The sequence below is a fragment of the Vombatus ursinus genome, unplaced genomic scaffold (genome assembly GCF_900497805.2).
Source record: "Vombatus ursinus unplaced genomic scaffold, bare-nosed wombat genome assembly UNPS02009062.1, whole genome shotgun sequence".
In the NCBI taxonomy this organism is placed as follows: Eukaryota; Metazoa; Chordata; class Mammalia; order Diprotodontia; family Vombatidae; genus Vombatus; species Vombatus ursinus.
In genome coordinates, this window is record NW_020948840.1 from 3,427,600 (window position 1) to 3,446,649 (window position 19,050).

General features: G+C 37.1%; 1 long non-coding RNA gene across 2 annotated transcripts in view; it reads left to right on the top strand.

Annotated features, from left to right (window-relative positions):
* The window catches only part of LOC114034585, a 28,464-nt gene extending 12,447 nt beyond the window's left edge, over nucleotides 1–16,017 (top strand). For both annotated transcript variants that reach the window (XR_003568124.1, XR_003568123.1), the window contains exon 3: nucleotides 15,931–16,017. This is a non-coding gene — a long non-coding RNA (uncharacterized LOC114034585). The remainder of the gene's footprint in view (nucleotides 1–15,930) is intronic.
* The last annotated feature ends 3,033 nt before the right edge of the window (nucleotides 16,018–19,050 follow it).

Genomic DNA, 19,050 nt, shown 5'->3' on the forward strand with positions numbered 1-19,050 from the left:
AAGGAGTTGTTTTCTTCAGTCAATTTTTATGCTTTCTTTTTCAAGCTGTTGAGTCTTTTTCATAATTCTCATTTCTTTCTCCAATTTTTCTTCTACTTGGTCCCTTATTTTTCTTATTTTCTTTTCTTCTTTCTTTTACTTAATTTTTAAAATCTTTTTTGAGTTCTTCCAAGAGGACTCTCTGGGCTTGAGACCGATTCATATTCCCCTTTGAGGCTTCGTATGTAGGTATTTTGACATTGTTACCCTTTTCTGAGTTTGTGTTTGGATCTTCCCTGTCACCATGGTAGATTTCTATGGTCAGGGCTCTTTTTTTGTTTTTTTTTCCTCATTTTAAAAAGTTGAGCTCAGCTCTTGGGGTACAGGAGGCACTGCCTTGAGGTATAGGAGGCAAAGCTTCTTGCATGGGGGGCTAGTGCACAGGGGCCAGTGACCACTGGTTTTCTGTGCCAGGTCCTCTGGGGCTAGCAGCTCGCCCACTGTGCTAGCCAGGAACCCTGGGTTCCTGGGCTGGAGGCCAAACAGTTGGCCTGCTGAGCCTGGACTTCAGGGCCTCGTTTGCTGATCTGTGCTGTGGCTAAGAGCCTCCTGCTGGCTTGCCCAAACACCATCTGTGCTGGGCTAGGTTCCCCTTTTACCCAAGTGAGACAGATCTTTCCAGAAGTCATTCTAAGTTTTCCTGTGCTGGAAAATTGTTTCACTGTCTTTTTGTGGGTTCTGTTACTCCAGAATTCATTTAAAGGCTTGACTTAACGTTATTTCCAAGGGAAACTGGGGAGAGAGCTCAGGCAACTTCCTGGCTTCTCTCCACCTTCTTCTAAAAGTTCTTGTATCATTGAAATCATGTGTCTAATCTCTGTTCCTCTGGACTATATTACTTCATTGCAGCAAGACCTCCTCCTCATTACTTTGCTTATGTTTTATATTTACTTAAGTGCTTAAATACTTCTTCCTAGAGGACAGGGTTTTCCCTTTTTTTGTCTATGTATTTCTAGTATATAGAAAAGTACTTGGCAGCTAATGTTTAATAAATGCATTAATACTTTTAATTTGAGCTTCACAGACTCTGAGAATGTAACTAATATTATTCCCACTCTACAGATCCAAAGACTATGGTTAAGTGACTTGCCCATAATTAGGCAATTGGTAAGTCTTAAACCTTGAATTTGAACATAGTTTGTTTTTTTTTTTCTGATTGAAAGTCTAGCACTCTGTCTACTATGCTGTGCTGCTTCCGCATACCAGGGCCCAAAGTTAAGACCACCTCTGCCAGTGCTATACTGTGTCTTTTAACTTCACTGCTTGGGCTGACTCACTGGTATGTCCTACTAGTTTCTAGTTGCTGACACTTTCAAATCATGGCATCTCCCAGCTCCTAAGAGGATGGAGACCATAACTTCTTCCCTTGGTCCCTTATCCCTGACATCATATACCACTAACTTCTTAGGTATTTTAAAAGGAAATTACTATAAAGTACTACTGGAAAACAGGTGGTAGTTATACATGTTACTGTAGATTTCATAGGCTTATAGATTTAGAGCTCAGAGACCTTACAAGTTATCCATTCCAACCCACTCAACTTACAGATGAGGAAACTGGGGCCCAGGAAGGTTAAACGAGTTATCCAAGGTCACACTGAAGTGGCAGAGCCAGTATTTGAACCCAGCTTCTCTGACTCCAGAGTCATAGCTCTTACCTTTGTACCATTTCAATGCAAAATAAGGAGAAATTTTCCAATAATTAGAGCCACTCACTTGTAAATGGATGATGGGTTTCCTATCACTCCAGGTTTTCTAATTCAGGCTGGAGGAAATTTTGGAGACATTAAAAAGGACTCATGGCAGGTGGTGATTAGGTTCAGTGACCTGTCCTATATGATTCCTTGAAAGTCACAATAAGATAAAATGTACAGTAGAGGTATAATATGTACTGGTTATAATTAGCAATAACAGAATAATTATCGTGGTGGATAAGTTCAGTCAACTCCCCATCTCCTGAGTACATTTGGGGCAACTCTACCTATCCTCTCTTAAACCCTACATTTCTCCTTTGGATCTTCTCTCAGTCATCCTCTAAATATTACCAACAAATCTCAGTCTCAGGACTATGTATTCAAGTTGGCAAAAATTTAGTTAGCAATTTCATCTCTTTCCCCAATCCTGGGCCTTTTTTAGCCTAGAACAGGTACTTCACTCATATACAACCTTTCTTCATCTCTTCAAGTCCTGCCTCCTGGATTTTGACATACCTAACCCAGCTTAGCTCTTTTCTGGCCACTGAACTGAGGGAGCAATATACTTATAGGTATCCCTAGAACTTAGCACAGTGGTAACACAGAGTAAGCACTTAACGAAAACTTGTTGGCTGGCTAACCTTTGTCTCAAGAATTCTGCCCTCTGGGCTTCAGGCTGTTTGCCCTAGCTAGCACATGCCTGTTTATCCCTTACCTAAAGGCCTTGGGGATTTGGACTTGCTCTCAACCAAACCCTTGATGCAATTTTGTTTACTTATTCCCTTAGATTCCCCTCCTGATTAGCTGCCTTTATTTTGAAATTTACTAGGGTACTTATTCTCTACATTTGGAGATCCTGCAGATTTCCCTGCCTGTATAGTCTAAGTTGTTCTGTTTTCTCTCTCTCTCTCTCTCTCTCTCTCCTTTCCCTATTACCTTCATTCTTCTATTCCTTATCCAGCTATAGCAATTCTGCTGCCTATACTTATGGGCCTGGCTAGGCATGTCAAGATCCTGTGATGCTAAAGTATCATACCTAATCTCCATTGTTCCTTTTGTTAGATGTTGATAGAGTTCCACAATCATATTCTCATAAATGAATGCCTTCTAACCTGCAGTCAGTTTTCATCATAAACTATCACAGAATCTTTCATCTTTACTGCTAGAAACTATCTCAGAAACTATTTAATTCAAACCCCCTTCCGCAGTAAGGAATTAGTGACCCAGAGGAGAGACTTGATAAAGATTATAAAAGTAGCAAGTAGTAGAGCTTGGATTTCAAACCAGATCTTTTAGCTCCAAATTAAGTATTCCTTCTACTACACCTTGATTTGCTTTGTAGAAACAGAAAAGATGTTTATGTGTTAACTTAAACTTAAATAGTTGTTTATTCTATGAGCCACTTTGGAATCTGTAACAGTGCAGGAACCACAAGGACCAGAGTAAAACAAGTTGTAGTACTTGATATGTCTGTGAAGGTAAACAAATAGTGTATAGAAATTGATAAATATTTTCTTTGCTACAGGATCATAGTAGGACTTCCAAAAATTCTACCTTCACATTACTACATATTCCAACCCATTACTACATATTCCAACCCAAGTCAAACTTTACGTTTGTGTTTGTCGTCAACCTTCTGCAGGTATGGAGTTCAATTCTTAGTCACATTTAGTTGCATTTGTTGCACTAACAACTGGAATCACTATGGACATTCAATGTCCCTAGTGCCTCTAGGACTGTCTCCACCTTTTCTTCAGACTATTTCTGGACTGAAATCTTTCCTTATGAACCCACTTTAGATTATATCAGTCCCCTTCCCTACTTGCACCAATGAAAAATAGCTTCAGAGGATCCTAGCACAAATTCTAGGATGCTGGTTTCTAGTAGCAATCTTATCAGGATTATGGAAGTGTTTACACAGGTCAAAGATTCGTCCTTGGGTTCAGGAAGTCACACAATTATATTGACTGAGTCTACTACCAGTTGATTTTATCTAATGTTAAATAGGCCCCTACTGTGTCAAGGCAATATTTCCATTATGTTTCTATGTCCCTCGAACATGGTGCTCTGCCAAATAGAACAGATAGAGACTAGAACAAGAAATTACCAAATTATCAAACAAAGTAACGTTATAGAATATTCTCACCTAAAATCTGAAGAGGACATTAAAGACCATCTAATCCAGTTCCTTTATTTTACAGATGAGGAAGCTGAAGCCCAGAGAAAAGTGACTTAAAGTCACACAGTCAGCTTACAGCACAATTAGCATTAGAAACCAGTGGCTTCAGCTCAGCACCTGGCTCCAAATCCCTTATATCTATATATAGATATGAGTAGGCAAATAGAGAAAAATCTCATCTACTGGGGGGACACACACACACACACACGACATTTTTCTTGAATCAAAAGAAATCACAGAGCTAGTGCAGAGAAAAGAATGTTGAATTTAGAATGAGGCAACTTAGATTTAAATCTGGGCTCTGACCCTTAATAACTGTTCGATCTAGGGTCAAGTCACTTTCTAATCCTCAGATTTTTCATTGATAAAAAGGAAGCAAAAATACTTTACCTTATGAGGTTATTCTGATTAAAGCATTTTGTAAGTTGTGAAGTTCGATCTAAATGTGACCTATTATATTATTAACAAGGGAAAGAGAGGCTAGTCACATGCTACTGGAGGGGAAGAGTTCTGTGGTATAATGGATACAAAAATGAATGCCATACTACTTTCTCCCTCTGAAGTACAGCTTTGCACAGCACTAACCCTTCAACAGGGATTGAGAGCATCCATGAAGAGAGAGGGATTGTTATTTAAGGAAGACACACAATTATATTGACTAAGCCTACTACCAGTTGATTTTATCTAATGTTAAATAGGCCCCTACTGTGTCAAGGCTATCTTTTCATGCTTCTCTGATTCTCTGTCATGGTCTCCACAATAGCTGGCTTAAACCTTTTCCTCAAACCTATAATGCCATCTCCAAACCCCTGTCTCTCAGAAGACCTGACCTGCACTTGACTCTGTCAAACTTTCAAGCTATAATGCTCTATTGTGCTTCATTACATGCTCTAACAAACTCCTAGAAAAAGTAATCTTCATTTGGTCCCTCCATTTCTTAACCTACTCCCTTCTCAAACTCTTACAATCAGGCATTTGACACAATAACCTACCAAAACTGCTTTTTTTCAAAAATTACTAGTGATCTTTTAACTTCTTCAGCTTTTGATACTTTTGTAAGGGATTTGGATTCCCTTCAGCTTAGCTGATGCAATAACAGATGATAAAGTATTAAAGTATTAGTCTGACATTAACACCTGGTAATCTCTGCAAAATGTGAACATCTTTCTCTTAACCAAAAGGAAAGGACAATGCCATTGACTGACAGTAGGTTACCTTACCATAGTGATGACCCAGTTAAGATTAGATAATATCAATTGGTAGTGGACTCAGTCAGTACAATTATGTGACTTTCTTCAAAAAACATTTAGTGATTTATAATTAGGCTCAGAAAAAGCGGGTAGTAGCTGTGACTCAGGGCTGAGCACTGGCAAAGTGTGACTGGTAGAAGGACAAAAAGTAAGTGATTCAGTGGTAGAGTGTAACTTGTACCCATAGCATTTTCTCTTATAGTTCTCGAAATATTATTAGAGGGCAATGAGATCTATGTGTTGTTATCCAAGATTGTCTCCCCTTTTTTCCTTATTCTTCTCTTGAGTTTTGGATTTGCTGATCGTCTTACAGGTGAATAGCAATTGACTTTGAACTTCCTTGTTGGCATGAACACCTTAGCGATTGAGAAACCATTGCCATTAGTTTGAGACTTCCAAGCTTCCATAAGATGACAAACAAACTTCAATAAGTAATATAACCATAGTATGCTGAATAACTGAGTCCTGCGAATATATTTGGTTGTGACCATGGAGGAAAGCCCATCAAGGAGTGGAGGATATATGTGTAATATATGTATGTATATATACATATACATATATGCATACATATATATACATATATTCAATCCTCATCTTTTGTAGAGGTAACATTTGTAGAAAATGGCACTAAAATAAAAAAATGAAAATGCTGATATATTGAACCTATAGGAAATAGGGGGTTAGGTTCCGGTGACCACCAAAAAATTCTTTTGCTAGAGATTGCTAAAAATATGCTTTTCTGCATACAGTTCTTTATAACAAAACATAAATTCTGATAACATACACCTTTTCTAGTAAAATAACCATGAAATAGCCCATAAAATACAGTACACAAAATTGGTATTGTTGGCAGCTAGGTGGTATAGTAGATACAGCTCCTGACTTGGAGTCAGGAAGACCTGAGTTCATTCTGGCCTTAGACACTTACTAGCTGTGTGACTCTGGGCAAGTCACTTAACCCTGTTTGCCTGAGTTTCCTCATCTATAAAATGAGCTAGAGAAAGAAATGGCAAACCACTCCAGGATATTTGCCAAGAAAACTCCAAATGGGATCAACAAAGAGTAGGACGTGACTGAACAAACATGTAAAACATTTTTTCTTGCTACTAATTCTTTAGAATTCTATGGCCTTTTGTGCTAACATCTCAATGAAAAACAAACACACACTGATTTCAGACAACATTCACTTTTCATAACACATGAAATCTACAGTACCATAAATACTGTACAACAAATATAATTCTTAAAACATTTTTTGACCCGAATTTTATTTTCCACTGTATCATATGGTGGTATGAAGGTGTTGTACAGTATGCAGTAATGCTGTAAACCTTTCTACCTTTGCCACCCCTAGAAAACTAAGGGAGAGGTTGCTAGGACTCTAGTTGCTGCTGTTGGATGACATGGAGACTACTGAGGTCTACTACTACTGAGGTCTCTGTATCATCTTAGAGCCCTAGGAACTTTCCCTGTAGTTTGGGGGCCTAATTGCAACATAAAACTTGAGTTTTAAAAGCAATTGATGAAAATATGTAGCCAATGTTGGGGAAGCTCTTTACAACGGTAGGGTGAACAAGAACACTGAAGCATCTAGTACGATACTAGCTGCTTCACAAACTTGTATGCAATACGCCTCTCATTTTTTTTCTCTGTTGCGTATAGCGGCAAATGTCTGTGTTCACCAACTTGAAAGTGAAAATGGGGTTACTTGATAAAATCATGAGAATGATTGAAGTTGTGAAAGTTAAATGGGCAAATGTTGAGGATTGAGTGTGTGTGTGTTTCATATGATATTCCATTTCACCTCCTAGATACCTTTACTGGGGCAGTGTGGGTTTGCTTTGACTGCTTAACACCTAACAGCCAGTGTTTGTAGGTTGAGTGCCCTCTGGTGGTAAATGGGGATACTTAGACAGCTTCTAGAAAAATTTCCTACACTAGATCAGAACATAGACATTCACTGGGTTGGTGGCCAAAGGAGAACATGTTCTGATGGGCAAATCAGGTTATTTCACCTCTCTAAATAATTATAATAGTGACACGCAGTCTTTTTGTAGGCTTAAGGCTTTCTTCACAAGAGTCACTTTTACTGTTTACACTGTAGAATGCTACTGCTGCTGCTGCTACTACTACTACTACTACTACTACTACTACTACTCCTACTACTCCTACTACTACTACAATGCCCAAAGTTCACATGCAGGATACACTTCGTAATAGAAAATGGCTACCATTATGGTAGCTGGACATAATTGTAAAGTGTGTGCTAAGGCGAGCAGAATGAATTTCATTTCATCTGTGTAATTCCTTAAGCCCTATTTGAATTTTGTCCAATATAACTTCCTTCAGGTTTGGTGGAATGCTGCACAGCCCCCCACAAGCATGCTATCCTGTTCTGATGATCTGTTCCACTCCCTCTGTTCCTCATTTCTCTGGCCTTTTGGTGGTATTTTAGAGCCTGTTTTTCTTTTCTTTTCTTTTTTTTTTTGGGGGGGGGCAATGGGGTTAAGTGACTTGCCCAGGGTCACACAGCTAGTAAGTGTTTTTATGTGTCTGAGGCTGGATTTGAACTCAGGTCCTCCTGAATTTAGGACCAGTGCCATATCCACTGTACCACCTAGCTGCCCCTAGAACCTGTTTTTCCAGGCATCAGTAGGTCATAACTTTGCAGCACTGGCACTTCCAGGATGGCACCGCTTCCCACTTCTTTCTCTTCTCTCCCCTGCAGCTATTTGCTTTTGAAGGGCTGTAGCCAAATTGGCTGATAAAACCTGAAAAAAAAATTCCTTCTTTTGGATTCTGGGTGTCCTAGAACATGGACCCAGCTGAAGTTGCTTTATCTTTGGCACTTAATTTCTGTTTTGGAGAGGTTTGAAAAGTTGTGAGTGTTCGAGAAAATGTCTACTCTATCATATTTTGCTTACATGACTCCTATAACTTATTTTGTCTTTCTTTGCCTACTGGCTCCTTCCCTACTGCCTATAAAAATGTTCATATCTTTTCCAAACTGAAAAAGACAACAGCAACAACAAAAGAAAAACTCTTCCTTGATCCTTCCATCCCTACTAGGTATTATCCTATATTTCTTCTATTCTTTGTGACTAAACTCCTTGAATAGGCCATCTCCAAAAGCTACCTTCACTTTCTTTTCTTTCATTCTCTTTAACCCTTACAGTCTAGCTTTTGACCTCATCATTTCACCAAAACTGTTCTCTCCCAAATTACCAGTGACTTCTTAATTACTAAATCAAATAACCTTCTCTGTAGTCTTTGACCCTGTTGATCACTCTCTTCTCCTTGATAGACTCATTTTTCTAGATTTTGGGGATAACAATCTCTCCTGTTTCTCTTCTTACCTATCAAACCACTCCTCATTTTGCTTTGCTGGGTCTTTATCCAGATGACTTCTAATTGTAGGTGTTCAATCGGGTTCTATCCTGAACCTTTTCTCTTCTCTCTCTAAATTACTTCACTTAGTAATCTCATCAGTGCCTCTCAATTGAATTGCCATCTTTCTACCAATGAGTCTCAAATCTGCCTATCCTGTCTGAATCTATTGGCTTCCCTCCAATCTCATGTCTCCAACTGCTTTTCAGACATCTTGAACTGGGGGTCCAATAGGCATCTTAAACTCAACATGTCCAAAACTGAATCTATTATCTTTCTCCTTAAACCCTCTCTTCCTCCTCCTCCTCCTAACTTCCCCATTGTAGTAGAAGGCAGCACCATCCTCCCAGTCCCTCAGGCTCATAACCTCGGTGTCATCATTGACTCCTCATTGTCTTTATCTTGCCTTCCCTCACCCCATTTCCAATCTGTTGCCAAGGTCTATCAATTTCACCTTTTCAACATCTCTTGAATATGCCCCTTTCTCTCCTGTGACATTGCTGGCACTCTGGTGCAGGCCCTTATCATTTCAGGCATGGATTACTGCAATGGCCTACTGGTAGATATGCCTGCCTCAAGCCTTTTCTCATTCAAATCCATCCAACCATTCAGCCACCAAAGAGATTTCGCTAAAGCAGGAGTCTAACCATGTCACTGCTCCCTGTTGCCTCCAGGATCCTAGCCCCCTCTTACCTTTTCAGTCTCTGTATGTCTTACTCCCTACCATGTACTCTTAGATCCAGTGACACTGGCCTCCTTGCTGTTCCATGAACAGGACACTTCATTTCTCAGCTCTTAGAATTTCTTTGGCTATCTTTCATGGCTACCTTTCATTCCTTATCTTCACCTCCTGGCTTCCTTTAAGTTCCAATTGAAATCCCATATTCTATAGTAGGCCTTTCCCAATACCTCTAAATTATGCTTTCCTTCTTTTAATTATTTCCAATTTATCCTGTCTATAGCTTCTTTGTACATATATGCTTGCTTGTTGTCTCCTCTGTTAGATTGTGAGATCCTTTAGAGGAGGGACTCTTCTTTGTCTCTCTCTTTTTTTTTTTAATCTTCAGCAGTAAGCACACTGTAAGCCCTTGGTACTTAATAAGTGTTTATTGACTAACTGATCAAAATATTGTGGGCAACATGATACAATGATAAGAATACTGTATTTGAAGTCAGAATACCTAGACTTGAATTCCAGTTCTCTTATTTACTTTTTGTGGGATATTGGGCAAATTATTTCATTTCTTCAGGCTTCAGTTATCTCATTAATAAAATGGGAGGAGGGAGAGGTTATGCTTAATGATATCAAAGGTTTTTTCTGGCTTTAGATATGTGTTTCTATGGTACTCAGGCCAACAAGTCTCTACAATCTGCTGTATGTTCCACCTATTCCTGATCATTGGATCCAAATTCTGTCCATCTTTTGGTGAACTCAAGAGCTTCCATGAAATTTATGACCTTAGTTCTACTCCCTCCATATCCATACTTCTCTGGTGGTAGTTAAAACAGTATACAAGAACCCATTTCAATCTGGACCAGTGATTTCAGAGACAAAGCCCTGTAAGCCAGAGTGGGGAGGCATCCTGAAATACATACTTTGAATGTAAACTGCTCTCTCTCCTCTCGGTGGTACTGGAAATTTGTTTATTGGTATTTTATAACTGACTCATTGTGATGCACACTGTAATTCCACTTCTAGGTATTCTAGAAACATTGTCTAGAACAAGTTTGCCATATGTAGTTTTTTGCTATAGAATTACAGAATCTCAGAACTTCATTATATCTCAGACCAAGTCAACAAGCATTTATTAAACTTCTATGTGTTAGTCCCTGTGCTAAGGTCTAGGGATACAAAGAAAGGCAAAAAATACTCCCTACTCTTAAGGAGCTCAGTCTGATGGGGAGGCAAGATGCAAAAAACTATGTGCCAACAAGATACATACACACACACACACACACATATGAAATGAATTGAGATAGTATCAGAGGGAAGGTGCTGAGATTAAGGAGGACTGGGAAAGGCTTCTTGCAGAAGGTACAGCTTTATCTGAGACTTGAAGGAAGCTAGGGAAGCAAAGCAGTGGAGATGAGGGGGAAGAGAGCTCTAGATATGGGAGATAGCCAGTGAAAATGGCCAGCATTGAGAGACAGAGTATCATGTACAAGGAACAGTAAGTAAGCCATTGTCACTGAACGGCAGTGTATGTGAAGGGGGCTAAGGTGTGAGAAGAGGGATAAGGTAGGAAAGATCCAGTCTATCAAGAGTTTTCAAATCCAAGCAGTGGGCTACATATTTGCTCCTGGAGGTCATAGTAAGACCATCTAATAAAACAAATAGTGATCAACATATTATCATCTAAAAGTGGTTATCTAGCCTTCATTTTAATACATCCAGTAAAGGGATCCCAATTCCCTCTTGAGATAGCCTTTTCTATTCTTTGTACAGCTTAAATTGTTAGAACATTTTTCCTTACGTTGTACCACAATCTGCCTATCTAAAACTTGCCCACATTATATTTAGTTCTGCCTTTAAAGGTACAGCAAGTCTAATCCCTTTCTCTCATGACAGCCCTTTAAGGATTTGAAGGCTGCTATCAAGCCTCTCCTAAGTCTTCTCTACTCACTGCCATAAGAACATTTTAAAGAAACTTGAAAAAGAAATGAATTAAGGAAGACATAATCACTACCTTCAAGTATTTGAAGAGCTGTCATGTGGAAGAGAAATTAGACTTTGTTCTTCTGCTTGTCCTCTAGGGCAGAACTAGGAGCAATAAGTGGAAATTGCAAAGAAATAAATTTCGATTCAATATAAGGAAAAGTTTCCTTACATTTAATGTTGTCTAAAAGGGGAATGGCCTATGTCTGAAAGTATAAGTTCTTTTTCACTGGAGGTGAAGCAAAGGCTTGTAAGGGATGTTGTAGTAGGGTATTCTTTTCAGATATTGGTCTCTGAGGTGCCTTCCAACTATAATATTTTATGATCCACTATGACTAGTTTAGTGGTTTCCACATGGCAAGTCTTAATTAAATATTTATTAAATGTCTACAAAGCCTATAAAAAGAATTGGCAAGAGGACCAACTAAGCCAGAACATACTGAAAGCATTTATTGATGAAACTGGAAGAAGTACAAATAGATGGGAAATAGAACAGATTTACCATAAATTCTACACAGTGAAGCTCCAGCTCCAGAATGCTTATTAGATAATAGTTATTCAGAAATGATTGACCTTTTAGCCTATTTAATCTATTTTACAGATGAGGAAAATTAGAGAGTTTAAGTGACTTGTCCATGGTCATATACAACTAATTAGTATCAGAAGCAAAATTCAAACCCAGGTATTCCTGACTTCAAGTTTAGTCCACTATCTGCAATACTATAATGCTTTGAAATGATCCTGATAACTTTCAGTCATCTCAGGCTGTTATCTATCACTAAAGTCCATTTTTAACACCATTTTTTTTCTACTGAAGAATTAAAATTGCAGTTACTTCAAAGGCAATGGTGAGATGGTGAGATGTGTGATGGTTATGAATGAGCTGCAACGTCTTTATAAAAATGGCTGACATGCAAGAATTGGTATAAAAACATCTCCAAGTTTATCTGTGAACAAAAGTGAAGGTGAGTTGGTTATGTAGCAAGAGTGAGAGATGAAGAGCTCAAGTGTCACACTGGCATCCATGAAATATTATAATCCCTAAAACTAGCCACGATAATATTGGGTAGGTCCTCCATTAAAGTGTAAGGTGTGTGTTGTCTAGGTAGGTTATGTGAGAAGGCATATAGGACTAGAATTATATCTGTCTTTGTCCCTAAATATTGATAATCTAGGGGAAATTGTTTTTTGTTGGTTCAAGCTGTTTTTTCTGATTACTACCCCTTAAAGAGCTTCCTCTATTTTCAAAGGCATGACTCCTTTTCACCAAATTCTAGCAACACCAAAGATGGTTACAAATAGTAATTAGTGAGTAATCTCTTATCTAAGCACATAGCAAACAGAACCAGATAAATTATACAGATCAGAATATACCAGACAATATACATAGTAAATGACCTCTACTCAGGGCAAGATACCTCACCTGGACTGAGAGAGAGTTTCTGATTTCACTAAAGGGGAAACTTGAAATCTCTGGGGAGTTTAGTTAAAAATCAAGGACATTCTGGGGAGCTGGCTTTCCCCTATATATCTGACTTCCAAAATCCATTCTCTTTCACTTCAGATTTTTCCACAAAGAGGGTCTGGAACCATATGTGTCCTTACTTGAAGCAAGAATGATACGGGTCCCTCTTCTCTTTAACTCTGCCCCTAACAATGGAAGAGAGTCAAGTCATCATACTCTCTATCAGTGAGAAGGGCTTACGTAAATGCTCCAAGTTTGAACCCAGGGTTACAGAAGTTTTATAGGAGGATAGGGAAAAAAGTCATTCTGTATCTAAAGATACAGATAGGTTAGAAACTTCAGTGGTGGACTTTTTCAAATTGAAGCTAGATGACCATTTCTTGGGAAAGTGTTACAGATAGAAGAGATTGTTCATGAAGTGTGGGTTGGAATTGATTGTCTGTAATGTCCATACCAACTTAGATTCTGTGATTCTGCAAGAAGTGAGTGCTCCCCTTAATAAGGTCATATATTCATCAAAGTACTAAAGAATGAATATATTGTATTTGTGAAATAATCTTAATGGTTATATTTCAGTTCCAAAAGCTAAGATGCTAATAATAGTATCTAAATCTGCTCAGAACCAATCTCAACTCTGATCTTTAATTCTAAAATCATTAATATCATACAGTTCTACCCATCTACCTATATCGATTTATAAAAAAATTAGAATTCCATCGTCCAAATGGATAGAAATATTAGAAATAGCATGGCCTAGCCTTCTTTCACTTCTTCGTGATTCAAAATATATTTTCATTTTAGAAAAAAATGGATTTCTGAAGTGCTGTCATAACAAAATTAAAATTAACCTTGGCTCCTGGCATATTCCTTCTTTCCCAGCCAAAGGAATTCATAATTTTAGAAGTGGAGTGATAGTGGCAACAGAAGGGCATGGGGGCTGAAGGAAAGCTGTCTCATGCTCTGAGGCCCTTTATAGGATGTGTAGTCAAAAACACTTTGTCTTGCTGAGTACAACATGGAGGTGTGATTTCTCCTTCAGTTTGTCCTTCCTGAAACAGATAGAACACATTATTTTTCCTCAAGTGCTCATTTTCTCCTGTATTTCATATTCTTGTTTTCTGTCTGTGAAATTCATCATGAATAGACAATTGTTAGAGCAGATATTCCATCTCCTATCATGAAGTGGCAGGATAGCACTGTTGCACCAGGAAAATCTTTTTTATTCACTTAGCTATGTGCCATAGAGATGTTCCTGGAGAGGTTAGTGCATGTCAGAAAACAGTTCATGGAGTTCACCAGCACCAGCAAAAGTCAGCAGAGCTATTAGAGGTCAACCAAGTCTGGATGACAGCCAGGTTTTCTCCCTTGCCCCAATCCATTTCTAGGAAGGTAAATGCAAGAAAGAGAATGCACAAAATTGGAAAATGTACATAAGCGTTTCTAAAAATTAGAGCACCCAGCAAAAGATGAAGAGGAACAGATTCAAGGGCAGAGCAAGCAATAGCATATCAGGTTTTACTTCAGTCGGAAACAATCAGAATTGCTGATGTTTACAGAGAGTGGAGTCTTCTGGCAGCCGCACACATGTAGTCCGCACTGCTTCTCAAGAGGAGGCACTTCCCATTAGTCCTTGATATTAGCCTAGTATTTGGAATCAGCTTCTTAATTCCAGTTAGTATTTTGCTTCTTTGAGTTCCTATGGTTGCATGAAATGATGATTTTAGGATGATGTTTTCCTAGAATAATGCTATAGGAAGAAAAGAAGACATATTGATGGTTTGCTTATCTCTTGCTTGTTTTACTGCTATCCATATTACAGCTTAAATTAACTTTTTAAATGTTAGAATACATTTATAGGTTCAAAATCATATGATTTATGTTGGTTTTGTTATTGATATGATCATTTATGCTGATAGTTTTCCTAATATTGAACCAGTCATGCATTCCTGGTATAAATCCCACCTGGTCATAATGTGTGATCCTTATGATATATTGCTATAATCTCCTTGCTAGAAGTTTATTTAAAAGTTTTGCATGAATGTTCATTAGGGAAATTGTTCTATAGCTTTCTTTCTCTGTTTTTGTTTTTCCTCGTTTAGGTATCAGCATCATATTTCTGTTGTAAAAGGAATTTGGTAGGACTCCTTCATTCAATTTTGATTATTTTTGGTGGTTCTTCCTATTTACATTGTTGTAGTAATTGTGAATATTATTTTCTTGGCTCTTCTTACTTTGCATTAATTCATATAAATTGTGATATGCTTCTCTGTCCATTACATTCATGTACCATGATTTGTTTAGTCATTCACAAATCCTTGGGCATCTACTTAGTTCCAGTTCTTTGTTACCATAAAAATGATGCTATAAATATTTTGGTGCCTATGGAATGTTTCTTTTTGTTAAAGATGTCCTTGGGGTATATACCCAGCAGTGAGATCTCTGAGTCAAAGGTTATGGACATTTTAGTCACTTTATTTACCAAATTCCAAATTGCTTTCCAGATTAACTATACTAATTCATTACGCCACCAGCACTGTATCATTATGTTTGTCTTTCTACAATCCCTCTAACATCTTTTGTCATTTTTACCATCTAGGTGATATATGGATAGAGTGCTGGGTCTGGAGTCAGGAGGTTCTGAGTTCAAATCTAGCTTTGTATATTTACTAGCTTTGTGACACTGGGCAAGTCACTTATCATCTGTCTACTTCAGTTTCCTCAATTGTAAAATCTGGATAATAAGATACCTACCTTCTACAGTTATCATGAGGATAAAATAATGTATTTGTAACATTCTTTGTAAACCTTGCAGTGCTATATGAAATTCTAGCTATGATTAGTGAACATAACTGGAAATACAGAATACCTCTATAAGGACAACTATAGACCTATAATGACCTATCTGCTATGGGTGAGGTGAAAGTATTAGAGTTGTTTTGATTTACATTTCTTTTTATTTTAGTGTTTTGGAGTATTCTTTCATATGGTTGTTGATAGTTTGCAATTCTTTTGAGACTGTTTATGTATTTTAACCATTTATCTATTGGGGAATAACTTTTGGTTTTATATTAAATTCTTAATATCTTAATCTTTTAATAGTTAATATCTTAAATTCTAACACATGCAGGAGCATGGCTTCATTGATTTTAGTACTTCACAGATAAGAGTGGTAAGATATAATGACTTTCAGGTTCTGAGGCTCTTGAGTTTGATTTCTGAGCAAGTCACTAATACTCATTTATCCTTCTTTTTCCCCAACAGTGACATACAGATATAGCAGCATATGGAAAGCATGGATGTGAAAACCTGTTTTTCAGTATTATGAGTTTACCTTTCTGATTAATAAATTATCATGGGAAACAAATTCAAGACTCGCAACTTCAATTACTTAAATTTTTTGAGGTTGTAGTTTACTCAGTGAATGTTGGCTCCTTGATTCATATTCATTGGTATATACTTTGAATTCTATTTAAATATATTTATTTTACATTGCTGTTATGTCACATTAATTCAGGTTGGGAGAGGTTAAGAGAAAAATGAGGATTCATGAGAGTGGGTGAATAGATGGTGAACTCAAAGAAAGGTGAATGTGGCAGTGAATTAAAATAGTATTGAGGTAACTACTATAGTAAATATACATAGCAACAGTTATACTGTTCAGCAAGTATTTTGTCACATTCATATTTTATAAATATATATTAATTTTAATTAAAATGAAAACTGAATTTCTCTATCACCTACCATTATTGAGTGATACATGAATCTTGCTATAAATTATTCAAGTATGAGGTGCTAATAAAGTTTACTTTGGTCAAGAGTGCTGCAAAGTTTGGAGAGTAGTGAGAACTCTATAGCTGGCTGTGTGAAGTCCCCTGTCTGTGTGCCGTGATGCAGAGTCCAGGTTCACATGTATTCATGTAAACCTACTATGCAGTGAAATTCTCAATATATGTTGTACGCCTAGTAGTATTTACTAAATATAATTATTGTCCATAGCAGTATTTACTAAACTAAAATTTATAGTATATTCTAATCCCGTTTTTGCAAATATTTTGTCCTTTGTAAATGTTGGTGTTCATTACTTAAGTATACACATCTTCTGAATAGTTTTTATGACGCCTGCAGTAAACTAACTTTTAAATTTGAGAGATGAAATGCTGTTTCTCTGGTTAAGAAAACATTTGAATTTTTTGGGGGGTGAAAATAGGTGATGATGAAAAGGTTTGGGCCCCTAACTTCTGCTATATCACATATGTTAGATTACTTATTAGCTAGATATATGGATTTTGCCACACTACTTTTGTAGTTCCTTTGATTTGCAGAGAAGAATGGATTCAATGGATTACTATTTTTGTTTAGAAATATTAGAGATTGTATCCAAGTCTAAACATACTCTATAATATCTAAATCTAACATTATCTATAAGACTTATTTTACACAGTGAAGAACTGCCTGTGCTGAAATTTCACATCAGGGATTTCGCATTTGGATGGAGAAAATATAATTGATTCTTTGGTTTGTAATCATGAGACTTGGCAAGAAAAATTTGGTAAGAGACAAGCAAGGTGATGAGCCCCTATCTGCAATAATATTTTTGTCTTCAGGCATTCATTTAGTAATTCAAACAGACCTTAATAGCCATACTTATGATCTTAACATCGACAAATCAAGCTAACTTTTGGCTTCTAGCTTAAAATGTTGATACATCCTTCAAGAGAGCACCAAAGTATGTTTAAAAAAATAAGCTTCTCTTGAAAAGCACCAAGTATGAAGAGTGTTATTGGCAAACAGTTAGGTATCTGAAGGTGACCGCTCTTTTATACAGTTTACAATTCAGGTCTCTAGTGATATATTTGCAGATAAGGCAGTCAAGACGAGGAAAATCACTACATCAAAAACACTGACTTTAAAGAAAAGAAAAATGTAGTTATTTCAGAAAAAGTTTTCTTGCCTCCATTGTAAATTAGAGAGGCATTGGTTTATACTAGATAGAGAATCAGACTTGGAGTCAGAAAGACTTGGGCTCAAGTTATACCTTTGACATACCCTAGCTCTGTGACAATTCATTCAATACTCAGTGTCTTAGATATTTTGCTAAGATTCTAAATTGTAGCTCAAAAAGGCATATTAAATTTGGTTTAATAAACATTTTTGCAATGGATCAAACAAGTTTAAATTTTTTTTTTAAATTAAAAAAAATTTCAAGAATCAGTAAGGCTAAGCTCAAATGGAGAATGTTTGTGAGTCTCAAATAAGGTATGATGAAGGGTAAACATTTTGAAGGTCAGTTGGATGAAGTTGAAGTGTCTATATTAATAATATTTTTAAAGTGACCAAAAACTTTTGGGGAAACCATATGGAAGAAAATTATAAAGAAATTATTAGTGACTTTTTCAAAGCGTATAAAGTTATGGGATGTAACATGTCACTCAAGCTTCATTGTCTTATATTCACATTCGCACTTTGTCCTGGTAGACCTAAGGGTTAAGGGGAATTATTTCATCAAACAATCTTTGCAATAGGAAACGAATATCAGGACAAGTGAAGTCCAATCATGTTAGAAGTAGAGGAGGGATGTTCCACCGATGAAATACATTTGGAATTTTCAAAAGCTAAATTTTATACAAGTTAAATGGGTAGTGAGGTGGCCCAATAGAGTGCTATAATAGCTGAGTTTTAGGTATTTAGCCTCAGACACTTCCTAACTTTGTGACTTTGGGCAAGTTACTCAACCATTATATGCCTCAGTTTCATCAACTGTAAATTGGGGAAAATAATAGTACCTACCTCACAGGGTTATGGAGAAGATCAAATGAGATAATATTTAAAAGGGGGTTAGAAGTGCCTGGCACATAATATGTATTTAATTAATGTTTGTTCCTGTCCTCCAATAAAAAAATAAAAACATAAAACTGTGATTCCTTTGAAAAGTATGAATGATAGACAAAAACATAAAGCCATATTTGAAATCAGCACAAAAATAGTATAAGTTTTTTTATTTTTATGAGTGTGGCAGGGGAAAATGTAATCTTTTTGTTTTGGTTTTGTTGCTCAATATTATCAAGCCTACTTTTCTTCTCCTGCCCTTACCTGCCTGTAAGGATGCCAAGGGCTCTATCCAAAATAACTAATTATCCCAGACAGGTCCAAAACTGGAGGTCAGGTCCAGGAAGCAACAGGATCATACAAGAAGGGAAGATAAAGTAGTTTAATCAAAGAGGTCAGATACAAAGCTAGAGCTCAGTATTTCAGGCTGTCTGAGTTCCCAGGAAAAGCTCAGTAGATTACGCAGGACACCTACTCCCACTTGCCTCCTATAATGACCTCATTCCACGTTCGCTGCCATGGTCATGCTTTAAAGACAAACAAATCGAAAAAAAC